At 41.4% G+C, this 13,751-nt stretch overlaps 1 protein-coding gene across 2 annotated transcripts in view; it reads left to right on the forward strand.

Moving 5' to 3' along the window:
• The window catches only part of PRKG1 (protein kinase cGMP-dependent 1), a 1,174,681-nt gene that overhangs the window by 383,515 nt on the left and 777,415 nt on the right, over positions 1-13,751 (forward strand). The window lies entirely within an intron of this gene.

Genomic DNA, 13,751 nt, shown 5'->3' on the forward strand with positions numbered 1-13,751 from the left:
GCCTCTTATTGGCTGTCAGGGTCAGCTGATTTCTGTTGTAAATACAGACCGGGAAGGCTGTGGGCACCATCGTTCTCTTTAACGAGGGGGAGAAAAGAGGTGAGTTTTACTTCTCTTGTTGTTTTAGGTCATAGCCAGCTCTTTATTATTTTTTTTTTAAGTGGGACAACCCCTTTAACTCTTTAATTTACAGAGGTCATTTTGTATATTCCAAAGATGGCAGTGCATATTTTTGCTGATATAATATAGTGAACAGCAAAGATCAAAATTACATTATGGTGTGCACTCTGCAGCATATACAGAACAAAAACAGTATAAAACAGCACAGTTTAGCCAAAAAGATGATTTCTCCCCGCTCCATGAAAGACAGATTTCTAGAGATCAAGCATATTCACTCACAGCATTTTATATATTTTTCATGCTGTGGTAATTTTCACAGAATTTTATTAGGTCTATTTTTATCGTTTTTGGGTCATTTATGTTTTGTCTTTCAAACAGAATATGGGTATGGTTTTTTTCTGGCACTTTTCTCATTGGTTTCTCTATTGGACTTGCAAAGTTACAGAAAAATGCAGGTTCAAAATGTTATGAAATAAAAAATGCTGACAAAAACACTCGTAAAAAAATGTAATGAATTATGCTTAAAATTCATAGTTTTTTTAATCAGTGTTTAAAAATGCTGAAAAAGGCAGGGAATGCAGGGAAAGACCAGTAGGTCTGTTTGCTCAATACCAGGCAGCTTCCCTGCAGTCACTTCAGCTGTTACTCACCTGTGCTCATTTTATCTTAGTGTACTTTTTCTAGTCTGAGTCCCAGGAAAACACATTAACAACATCGCTGATCCAACCTCTAATATGTTATCCTACTGTTTTTTTTATCAACAGTGACGACCAAGTATCTGTTGTATCTCGTATACTCTTAATTCTTGTTGCCGAGCCAGGCTATTGTCTTGGTTTTACTTAAAGTTTCGGTTGGCTCCTGAAACAGATACCTTACTGCTCCATGTCCGAGTAATTCAGCAGGTCCAATATCATGTATCATACAAGAGCAAACTCTTTTCCTCCACCACAAAGCAAATGCAACAAAACTCCATTGGCCTTTATGGTTTTATATAGGTGTAGTTCACTCCACTTCAAGCCGACTTCAGTAATGCTGCCACAGATAGTAGACACCACAATTGCTAACAAAAAGTATATAGAAGTGCAACAGTGTAAAACCGCAAGGGGGATCCAAACATAGTCTATTTTAATACTCACAAGAGAATACTGTTAAAAGTCATAAAAACACAGAGGATACCAGAACAACCACCCAACCCTTGGTGTTGGTCAACTGCTTCTTCCCGGAAGAACAGTTGAGTAAAACCTGTAGTTGGGTGGTTGTTCTGGCATTCTCTGTTTATGGACCATGTTTGAATCACCACTTGCGGTATCACACTATTACACTTCTTTTTTCTTTTTGTCAGCAATTGCGTTATCTACTATCTGTAGTCACATCCCTGTAGACTGATTTCTTCATCTGGTGTGGTGTGGTAAAGATTAATTCCCTTCAGGCAGAGTGAAGTATAGCTGTATAAAACCATATAGACCAGTCTGATTTTGTTGCCTTTTCTTTCTAGTATAGTTTGCTCTTGTATGATATATGATATCGGACCTTCTGATTGGATGTTGAGGTTTCTGTTTTATTTGTTTTTGGGAATGTTTCTCTTGAGGACTGCCTTTTTCTGTTTGCCCCACCTGCTCTGCCGACTTGAGTTTCGTGCTGCTGATCATATATATATTTTTGAACCAATGTTTTATTTCGCTCCTGTGTCTTACTCCCATATATTGCTTATTTGACTCTACTGCATTCGACATAATCTTTGGTTTTGGGTTCATGTCTATTATTATTCTGTCTGAGTCTGTCCACACTTTTGGCTTGTCTGTTTTTAATCAACTATCCTTTATACCAGAGGCGTAACTTGAAGATTCGGGGCCCAAATGCAAAATCTGTAACAGGGCTCTCCAACTATAATGCTTTACTCATACTACTAGTCTACCTATATGGAGGGGAGAGCCCTTATGGGCCCCCTAAGGCTCCTGGGCCCGGTTGAAAGCGCATCCCCTATAGTTACGCCCCTGCTTTATACGTTAGACCTGAAGATTCCAATTTACCGGTGGTTCATAGAAAGTCTATTTTTTGTGGGGTCCCAGCCTTTTTTTATCGGCTCTTCAGCAATGGGGTTTATATACCCACTACCACCGTCACTGTGGAAGAAGCATGACTAATGTTTCTTTAACACAGAGTGATCTCGTTTGCACGAGTCACTGAGCTGGTGATGTCATCACTGTTAGGTCATCCGCTCTTGTGCAGCTAGCTTAGACAGGCAGATTCATCGTTGACGCATTCAACGAGAATCGTTCACATCTCGATCAGTGTTTCACATTTGCCGTCAGCCATGCGCAGTACAGTTTTTAAAAAATGTTTGTGTTTCCCACGTCATTGCTAACCGATGACGCAGTACCCGAGGCCCATGCGCAATGTTAATGACTTCAATGGAGGCTGTCCGTGCCAAGTCCACAGCAAAATAGAGCATGCTGTGATTTTTCCTCCGCTCGCAGAATACCAAATTCGTATTCGCGAGTTTAGCGAAAAAGCTATTTTACATGCCTTTTGCATTTGCTATGGATTCTCCGTATGGATGCTCATCATGGATTCCGCAATAGGAATTCGCTTGTGTGAGTCCGGTCTTAGTGACAGCGTTAACCCCTAAACTTTATAGCATTCGATTCTACCGCATATTTTTTACATATGCATAAAAATCTTGCCCATGCCCACTTCTGACATGTATTAAAAGAGTAGCAGATTGCATCTCTCAATGATGCCATTTCAGCTCTAGTAGACTAATCATTGGTAAGTAATACTAGGATTTTTTAGCCTTCTTCACAATACCTTACTTTGGCATTTCTTATAATTCATGATCATGTCTCCGAGCTGCTTCGGACCTGAGAAGAATTCCCAACCCATCCTTTCATCTTCTGCCTTTTGCTCTGTTGAGAGATCAACTGGATTAAACTTTCCCTCTCGCCTTCTCTCTGTCATGTTGTCAGGCTCCATTCAGGGAATTGAATTACTTTTCCAATCAGTTGGGCTGATTAGCTAGAGAAATCTTTTTTTCTTTCCCAATTGTTCCATTGCCATTTTCAGCCGCCCTGTCACATATTTGCCTTCCTGAGCTATTAACAGTATATTCTTCTACTTTGAAATTTCAAGCAGTCTTCAGTCTCCATGTTTGAAATTGTTCTCTGTGGGAAGTCGGCACAGTTTTTTTTGCTAATGTATTACTGTAGATCTTTAGGTTTCTATCACAGGTTTTTTTTCAGCAGCTGTGGATTTAAATTGATGTCAATCATGAATGTATAAATATATATTTGTCATGCTTGTTGTGACCCCTGTCTTGTGCTGGAACATTTGTGGAGTTTCGCAGTTCTTCTTGTAGTGAAGATAAAGATCAAGGTGATATGTTGGCACAAAAATACATTGCTGTCAAGTGGCAGCATTACAAGCTGCATATAAATGTATTGCTAAACATAGAATGAGTCCTTTACAATGGATGGAGCTGTCATGTCAGCAAGACACAAAACAAAAAACATATCAAATGCTATATTAGAAACTTGTTTTTAGATTAAAAAAAAAACAGCACAGAGTATACTGTAATTATGTTGCGGTTTGTGATGCGCAACGCAGGTTTCAGGATATGATGGAGCCAACGGAGTACCAAAAATATACAAGATTTATTTAAGACCACAACAATGCTAATAATACCGGTATGATTGTAAATAAGCAACTTGTCTTTCACTTTACCACTGCCTGGTGCTGTTTGCACTGAGGGCTCATGCCCACGAGCGTCACGGGATGGACCAGCAGATTTACCGCGATGAAAAACAAAATGCCCACTGGTGATCGCACGCTTTTCCATGGTCTCCATTAATGCAATATTAATGTAAACCTCCTGCGGCATAAATCCGCAGAAAATAGAACATGACGCGTTTTTTTACCACTTGTGGACATCCGTGTTGGAATTCCGCATATCGGCATTGGCTGCCAGAAAGCTAGAGACAGTACCACCTCTGCCTGCTGGGAGGACACTTCAATCTATATTTTTATCTAAATAAGCTAAAGACCATAAGTACACAATAAGGGAATCTGAACTGTAGCCTATTTTATTATAACTGTGTGAGAGGTGCTGTGTAATCAGTAGCAGTAGCTGATATATATTATGCAGCCTGTGTGGACTAGTCTATGCAGTTTCATTATACATTAACTGGTGTGACCCTTAATTGTTAAAGGGGTTTTCTGGGGAAATACTATTGATGACCTATCATCAGGATAGATCATCAATAGTTGATCGGCTGGGGTCTGTCTCTGATCAGCTGAGTGGGCGCATGTTGTCAGCACCGCAAATACACAGAGGTTGGAGCAGAAGCCTCTGTGCCGACCTCTGTGTAGTGGCCATCGTTTGTAACTGCAGGCATGGCTCCCATTGATTTCAATGAGAGCAGTGCCTGCAGTTACAAGCACCGGTCACTACATGGGAGGCCAGCGCAGAGACCTCTGCTCCAAATACACAGAGGTCTGAGCAGAAGCTGATGATAGCTTATCAATAGTAGTTACCTGGTAAACCCCTTTAAGGCTTCTTTACATGGCCAATGAAGGAATATTTTTACAAACTTTTACTCCTCATCATTGCCCCTTGTAAACATCCCGACAATCGGCAGATAAATAAACAACTGCTAGCTGATCACAACTTTTATGGAAATATTAAAGGGCTTTTGTCATTGAGAAAAAAAACCTGATCCCCAGATAGCCCCTGCGTAAAATAAAAAACACGCGTATACTCAAGGGTGCGCTGTTAACAATAATCATTGCAAAATCATTGCCGCATGTAAATTGAAGCCCAACAAGTGCCGAGTGACCAGCTACATCCTTGCTGGGTGCTTTATCGGCAGGGGCGTAACTATAGGGGATGCAGGGGATGCAGTTGCACCCGGGCCCAGGAACCTTAGGGGGCCCATAAGGCCTGTCTTCTCCATATAGGGAGCCCAGTACTATAAGTAAAGCATTATAGTTGGGGGCCCTGGTACAGGTTTTGCATTGGGGCCCAGGAGCTTCAAGTTACACCTCTGTTTATGGGTATATAATCTACCTATGTAAACAAGCCCTTAGCAATAAGAAACAGAAACATGTCAGCGACTTCAGTGTCTGCTGCTACAGTGATTCTTATCAGTCTTGTTAGTGCGCTCCGCTGATAAATCTGGAGTCAGTTCTGATAAATGATAGAACTTGGTTCATTTTAAGGGCTCGTTCACTTCAGAACTCGGTGGTTCAGTTTTCCTGCTCTGTTCAGGGAGCAGGAAATCAGCCCCCCTTGGCCAAACGGTTTATGATGGAACTCCACGGTACCGAAAGCATCCCCATTGACTGTAATGGGGACTGTTCGATGTCCGGCCAGCCGGCCAGCATTTCATCCGGTTTTCTAGTGGAAATCAGTGATGCAGGTTTTAAATGGAACCTGCGACGCTGATGTGCACGAACTCTAAGGCTGGATTCATGCGCGCGTTTTTTTTGCGGAATGAATGTTTTTTTTTGTGCGCACATATGCGTGTTTTACTATTTTTTGTACTCATTTGCATGCACCAAAAAACAAAGCTTAATTAGTAGAGATGAGCGAACATACTCATTAGGGTGATTTACTCGAGAGAGCATCGCCTTTTTTGAGTACCTGCTGGCTCGTCCCTGAAGATTCGGGGTGGGCGCGGGGGTGGGCGGGGGGCTATGGAGGGGATGGGGAGGAAGAGAGAGAGACATCTCTCTCACTCTCCACCCCGTTCCCCTCTGCCGACCCCGCAGCCCTCCCCCGAATCTTCAGGGACGAGCCAGCAGGTACTCAAAAAAGGCGATGCTCTCTCGAGTAAATCGCCTTACCGAGTATGCTCGGTCATCTCTACTAATTAGTCTAATGAGTAAAGATGTCTTCTTTTTCCTGCAGAATTGTCAATAGGACTTTCTAATGTTAAAAATGCATCGCATCAAAAATCGCAATCGTTTTTAACATTAGAAAGTCCTATTGACTTTCACGTTAAAAAAACGCAACAAAATCGCGTGAAAAAAGCACACAAGAAAAACGCCAGTGTGAAGGCGCCCTAAGGGTGCTTTTTTTAGTGATTATTGCTCAAAAAACAGTTCAAATTAACGTAAATGAACGATAATCGTTCGGTCTGAATGTGAGCCAACGACCGAGCGATGAACAAGAATCGTTTGCTTTTCGCTCATCATTCACTTTATGCAGGCATAAAAAGCATCATTGGCTTGTTCGCTTAGGGCGTCTTCACACGGGCACGTTTGCACACGTTTTCGCAATTATCCTCAATTTTGCTTTTGTGCGCGCATTACACACATGCAAAAAAAACGTGATATGCTTTATTTTTGTTAGCACTTGTGCACCAAAGGCACCATAGTAGTCTATTCGGTTATACCGGAAATGTGAAAGACTGAACGATTCCCGTTTGAAGGACCCAACGATGTATCTGCCTGTCCAAACAGGCTGCATGAGGGAAGGAGCTGGTGGTGACGTCACACACTCGTTCGTTCAAACCATAATCGGCTCGTCTAAAGGGACCCTCTTAAAGGTTCAACTTCTTAAGATGCGATAAGCCACAGCAGTCAATACTTTGCATAGTAAATGAACATTGGTAATTACTTTTATTAGTCTGAACTGCTGGGTTTCTAATATGAATTCTCTGCATTTTACAAAAAGTGACCCTCTAAACTCATCGGCTCGTTACCCTCAGTATATGTGGAGCAATTACCTGATAATCTTTTTTTCTCACTGATGGTTTATTAATCTGTAGTTTACAATTATTCTGTCCTCGCTGTAACAGGAATCAGCTCCCAGTCCTCTGACCTCCTGATAGACTTGTGTTATACCCAGCAGACAATCAGAGGAGGTAGAGCTTCAGGGGGAGGGACAGAGCAGCAGCCTCAACCAATGATGACAAAGGGGGTGTGTCTCAGACTACTTCAAGCTCTGTAGACACTTTAGGTAAACTGTAGTTACAGCTCTAACCTAATTGAGATGAACTAAAAAGCAGCCAAGGTGCAAGTACTGAGAAAATTAAAAGCAGGCATTAATCCTCCGTAGGTACTGACTTGGATACCATTTTTGAGGACCTGAGTAAACAGTCACTTTAACATCACTGTACAAGTTTTAAAATGGGTGCAATTGATATGATGATGAATTGCTGCTCTCAAATACATATCCCAGACAAGAGCTACAGGTTGATGCTACCGCATGTTTGTTTTTCAAGCCCCTTTGTTTGCAGCATTTTGTTTTCAAGACACATTAGGGCATGCTCACAAGAGCATACTTTAATCATGTATTACGCACATGATGTACTTGCGCATAATACGCGGTGAATGGAGTTACTGAAAGTACATTGATTTTCATTGATGCATTCACACTTGCCTATATATATGTTGCGTATAATGTGCGTAAAAAAAGAATACAGCGTGTTCTATTTTACCATGTATTATGCACAATAGAGTGCTATTGTTCTCTGTGGGCATGTAATAAACACTCTACATAAGCAGCATTGCTAAGCTGCAGAGAAGGACATTTAACCCTTTCCAATCCAATTTGTATCCTGGTTTTCCTAGGGGGCTTACTCTTTTTCTGCCATTATACAACGGCGCTATATGCTGGCTAAAGCCAGTACTGCATGAGGTGACACGTTGGATAGGCTCAAACAGCAGAGAGGCTGGCAATATAAAGTATGAGAACCCAGACGGACGTCTTCCAACATCGGAGCTGTACAGTCTTAAATCATAATGTCTTCAGATGTCAGACAGTGGATTGGAAAGGGTTAAAAAAAAACAAAAAAAAAACAAGTCAGATTGCTCATGAAAGCATCCGTGAGATGCGCTGCTATGCACAGTGAAAAATCGCTGCCATACGCGCCGATACACCGGCTCACAGTACAGTAAAATATACCGATGTGTGCGCAAAACAAACTCAGGCACGTGAAAATACACTTACACCCATGTAAACTTGGCCTTATTGCCAAAATCTACCGTCCATTGGCCTCTTACAAAAAAGACCTTAACTTTCATGTGTTTTTTGGGGTGTCGTTTTTTTTATACACTCATGTTTTTTAAGGCTTTTTGGATCCTGAAGAGGAATCTATACAAATGCTGGAAAAACATCGAAATTGGAGCATGCTGCATTTAAAAAAAAAAACGCGATTGACCCAAATCCCAAAAAACACACCAAAGAGAGAAAAAATTTGACAAAAACCCACAATGTTTGTAGTGCATTTCACAACTTCCTATAAATCGACAGCTAATATCTGGCTGCAGTACTTTTGCTGTAAAAAATGTGTGAAAGCATCATTATAGAGCTAATTCTCGCACTGTAAATCTGAAATAAAATGTGCCCAGTACCTGCTTATCCAGCACGTCCGCGCCAAAGACAATCCCCGTAATACTTCGCCATAATGTGTTAAATACGGCAGCAGTACAGTTGAGATTACACATCGCTTCCAGCAATGTAGGATTGTAAAAAGAATTGCAGCATGTACAGTCAGCCTCGGCTTAGAGATGATGGTTTGGCAGAGACTTCTCCATAGGGTACTGGGCTATAAACCTGCTGAAATTCTCCTGCTGACATAGATTTTACATATAATGGCTATGAGTAGACTGCAGGATTGCTACACCGTACAGTGATATCTTCATGCATGTGAGGAGGCATTCTCTAGGTGAGAAGTCTTCCAAATATATTGAGATGTTTGCATGTAGCGAGGTCAAACTAGCTGGGGTCATTGGTCTCCTTGTCTGCGGTAGCAACAAAGAATCAGGCCATGTAGCAAGAAAGTGATTGTAAAAGGTTGCAATTGAAAATAAAATAGCAAGAAAATACCAGAAATCCTTGAGCTAATCAAAGAGCTCACTCCTTGTCTGACACTTGGAGAGCTTTTTTCGCTAGCGTGTACAAAAATACAAAAGTTCACAGCTACCGTTGTTCTCTCATATATAGCGGTTTTCCTTTCAGCACCTTCACAAATTAGCTTCCCTGGTCACAATTTAGAGCTGTCTAACCGGAAAAGCATTTCTTAAAGCAAAAATACAAGTTTAAGGTATTCCCTTCTCAGCTTGTCATTGATGAGATGGGAATACGAGTCTTATAGCTGCACCCTCCAGTGGATGGCATTATGGAATCAGCCAGATTGGCTCTTCTACAGTTGACTGCAGCATCTAAGTGGTTAGACTGAGGGAGGGGGCTTCCTCTATCACCCAATCAGCCTTTTCTTGACACTATTGTGGGGTGCCAAATGGTTGTCATAGCAGGGTACTACTTTTATTACACACTCTCTCTGGCAGCATATAACAGGACAACTGCTGAGACACTGAAATACATAAGTACTGCAGTGTATTCTACAAGCCATCAAGAGATGTTTAAGTCCAGCTAAGGGACTAAAAGATAATGATAAGATGTCGTAATCATATCGAGCCACAGAACATAGCTAGAGTACTTCTTACTGTTCAGTGAGTGCTGTGAAAGCACCCTTATAGCTATAGCGGGGATGAAAACACCATATGAAGAATGGCTGCAGGCGGAAGAGGTTAATGAGCAATATTGATATTGTATATGTTACTAATGATGGTTTTGATGGATGATTTAGCAAAATTGCACCAGAACCCTACTATTATCCTCCAGCAAGTAACATTATAGTCAATGCAGGGGAGATTACCTCTGTGTCTGTGACCGCATCTGTGATTTATGATTCTCGGCCCAGGTGCTATCTCTAATTTAATTAATACATCTGAGTCTCATTGTAAAATGCCTCCAGTTCTTTATCCAGCAGTTATCTCATCATCATATGATAAAAGACCCAAGTATAGGCATACAATAGGTTTGTATATGATCTTTTGGGTATATTGTGAGGTACTATGCTTGCTTGTGTGATATTTTATATGTAGAATAAACTTTCTATGACAATATTGAAGAAAATAGTTGGAATTGAAGTATGTACATCAGCCTTTATGTCTTCCAAAGCATCTTTCGACTTCGATGGATGTAGTGATACTTGGTGTTGGAGGAGTACAATAATTCAGAGATAATTAGTTAGTAGCGGAATAATAATTCTATAAAGAAGGAAATCTATCTTATCCCTCCACTCCGGTATTAGGAAATAAGAGAAATAATGTTGTTGCGTTATCATTAACGTTCACCTTAGGAATAGTTGGGTAGTGTAAAAAGATAACTAGGAAAAAGTGTAATTGCCCATTCTTGATGTATCGAAGGACTCTTGTATATCCTATGATACTAGAGCCATCACTCAAGAGCAGAGCAGAGGAGAGCGATATGGGAGGGTTTACTGCCAAAGGTTCAGGTCAGTTGTCTGGTTAGGAAATGCCCTAAGGTCACTTGGGGACTAATTAGTATATGGCACGTGAGTAATGAGAACCTCTTTGCCTCAGTTAGGCTACTACTGCATCAACATAGGTATGTATTACCGTGTCACCTATATAGTGCTGTGAGGGGTTTGGAGGTTTTCTAGAAAAAAAGCAAATCTTTTCCTAATCCTGTCCAAGGAATTCTCTTATACGATCTTTTAAAAGTCTCATTCACATGAGTGTTTTTAAGCACACTTCCCAGTGAATGCATTCATTCACATGGACGATTTTCAGGCATGTGAAAAAATTGCACCATCAAAACGTGAAATCATCAACCATTTTTGGTCCCCGATTTTTCACTCTACGTCAAAAGATAAGTCTTAACTAGAGATGAGCGAGTATACTCACTAAGGCACATTACTCGAGCGAGTAGTGCCTTAGCCGAGTATCTCCCCGCTCGTCTCTAAAGATTCGGGGGCCGGCACGGGTGACAGGTGAGTTGCGGCGGGGAGGAGAGAGGGAGAGAGAGATCTCCCCTCCGTTCCTCCTCGCTCTCCCCCGCCGCTCCCCGCCCCCCGCCAGCCCCCGAATCTTTAGAGATGAGCGGGGAGATACTCGGCTAAGGCACTACTCGCTCGAGTAATGTGCCTTAGCGAGTATACTCGCTCATCTCTAGTCTTAACCTATCTCTTGATGAAAAATGCTGCATGCTTCTATAGACTCCTATAGGAGCTGGAAAAAAAAAAGAGGAGGAGGGAGTTTACCTGTATCCGGCACTCGAAAAGGAAGACAGCTGCCTCTAGTTAAGCATTGGAAGTCATTCTGAGGATTTCTGCCGATGGAATTCTGTGCTACAGCATATTATTCACGTGATATGCCCGTGTGAATGGACAAGAAAATCCTAATTAATCTCGAGAATCGATTGCGGCTATCCTGCACCGATGTATTGCAGCCGGCGTAAAATCGTATCGCCCGTATGAATGAGGCTTTAAATTGTAAGCTTAAAGTTAAAATGACACTTTAAAGCTTAAACTTAAAAGAACTACTGTATAATTCAATTGGCCCAGCTCTTAAAGGGGTTGCACAAGACTGGAAAAACATATCTGTCTTCTACCAAAAACATCTGTCCAATGCTTCTGTCTGGTGTTGCAGGTTGAGCTCGATTTACAGGTGTTTTCTAGGACTGGCCTCCTGATGATCTATCCTCAGGATAGAGGACAAAGATAAAAAGCTGGGAGTGAGGCGCAATGTACTAAAAGTGCCATTGCGTTATGTTATTATACAGTCCCCTTATACTTATTTGGCACTTTTCACATGGTTTTACAGTTCCGTTGATAATATATTTTCTCTTTCCTGTTTTTTTATCCTTATCTTCTTTATTTCTGTGCTTCCCATTCCTCCTTCATATTTTATATTTCGTAAGTTTCCCTGTATGTGTTGTATATATCTCTTTGCATATCGTGTTATGTTTATCTTACATTGTGCCCCCAGCAGAACTCTAGACGAAGCATTTTGCTGCTTTGAAATGCATTTTTAAGCCGGCATTCCAATTATAAATGAAAATAAATTCAACTGATACTTCTGCAAGACTGCATGTTGATTTTTGGCTTGCTTCTCACTCCCAGCTTTCTATTCCACACTATTGCTCTCTTGCTTGAACATGTCCACCTCACAGGACAATGGTTACTGCGTTGTCTGCATCTACAGAAATCGGATTTTCAACTGCACTTTCTAAAAGGTCTGTTATAATGATAGATATTGGATGCATCTTCCTTGCACCCAGTTAGCTACACTCCTTCCTTTATATACTATTGTCTATCCTCCGGATAGGTCAAGAATAGTTGATCCTTGGGTGTTCAGCTGATAACAGGCTAGCCATAATTGCAGACAGAACTGGAAGCTGGGATTTCTGTCTCCATTGCAGAGGCTTGGGTTGGTAATTGCAGACACACTTCCCATTGAATTCAGTGGGAGCTGTGCCTGCAGTTACCAATAAAGGCTGCAGAAATGTGGACAAAGCTGTTAGCTTCCAGCTCTATCTGCACTAAGAGCATCCAGATATCAGCTGATTTATCAGAGGTACCATGTGGTGGACCCTTGCCGATTAACTATTCATGACCTATGCTGAGGATTGGTCATAGTTAAGTCCTGGAAAACCACTTTAACTCTTTCCAATCCAATTCTGGATTCAGGGTTTCCTAAAAGGCTTTTTTTGCTGTTATACAACGGTGCCATCTGCTGGCTAAAGCCAGTGTGTGTGTGTGCCAGAGAGGCTTCGACAGCAGAGTGGCTGGCAATAGACGGTAAGAATACCCTGTTGGACGTCTTCTGATATTGAAGCTGTACAAGCTTCAATCAGAATGTAGGAAGATGTCAAACAGTGGATTGGAAAGGGTTAAGTGAATGGGGCTGAGTTGTATTACCACACACAACTTGTGCATAATAGTGGGGATGTTTTTGGAATAAAGCAGCCATATTTTTCTAATTCTTTAAAACCCCTTTAAAGTAGGAATAAGGAGGGTTTCTGTTGGCCTATGAACCATCAATGGGGAGGTCTGCCAAGATTTAACGTTATTCCCTACACACATGATGGGGGATAACTGTCCGATTGGTGGGGATCCAAACTCTCTGGCACCTCCACTAATCGCGAGAATGAGGATCCTTATATATCAAGAATGTAGCAGCATTAACAGTGTATTACAAAAATAAAAAAAATATGTATTGCTCCATGATATACAGGATAGAACAAGCAACGTTTTGACTGTTACTTTCTTGCTATATAATGGATTCTACTTGGGACTGAAGGTTCATGGTTCCTGTGGAGTGGCTGGGCATTGGAAACCACCACATCCATTTCTTGGACATCGACTAGTGTGTGCTGCTGGATCAATTGCATTACTTTTCTGAGAATGAGGATCCCGTGACCCCTGAGTGAATGGCTTGGAGGTCAAGCACGCATGCTGCCACTTTGTACTTTTCAGTTGGGCTATCAGCGATAGCTGAGTGCTTTACCATGGCTATTTCTGGCAGTCCCATCAAAAAGAATAAAGTGGCAGCATACAAGCTTGACCATTCCTCTATTTATTCAAGATCCTTTGGGACTCCCATTATTATGACAAGTGGGGGTCCTAGTGGTCAAATAGTTATAAGATACTTTGACTCTTGATAAGATAAAAAGATAGCAAGAATGTTGCCTATGGGACCATTTAGATATTGATATCTGATGGTTCAGATCAGCACCCTTCTTATGTGCACACATATTCTGAAGATAAAGAGGACTATGAGAAGGAGCTATGAAATGGTCAGGCTTGTAATAAAATGTC

Source organism: Eleutherodactylus coqui, chromosome 4 (genome assembly GCF_035609145.1).
Source record: "Eleutherodactylus coqui strain aEleCoq1 chromosome 4, aEleCoq1.hap1, whole genome shotgun sequence".
Classification (NCBI taxonomy): domain Eukaryota; kingdom Metazoa; phylum Chordata; class Amphibia; order Anura; family Eleutherodactylidae; genus Eleutherodactylus; species Eleutherodactylus coqui.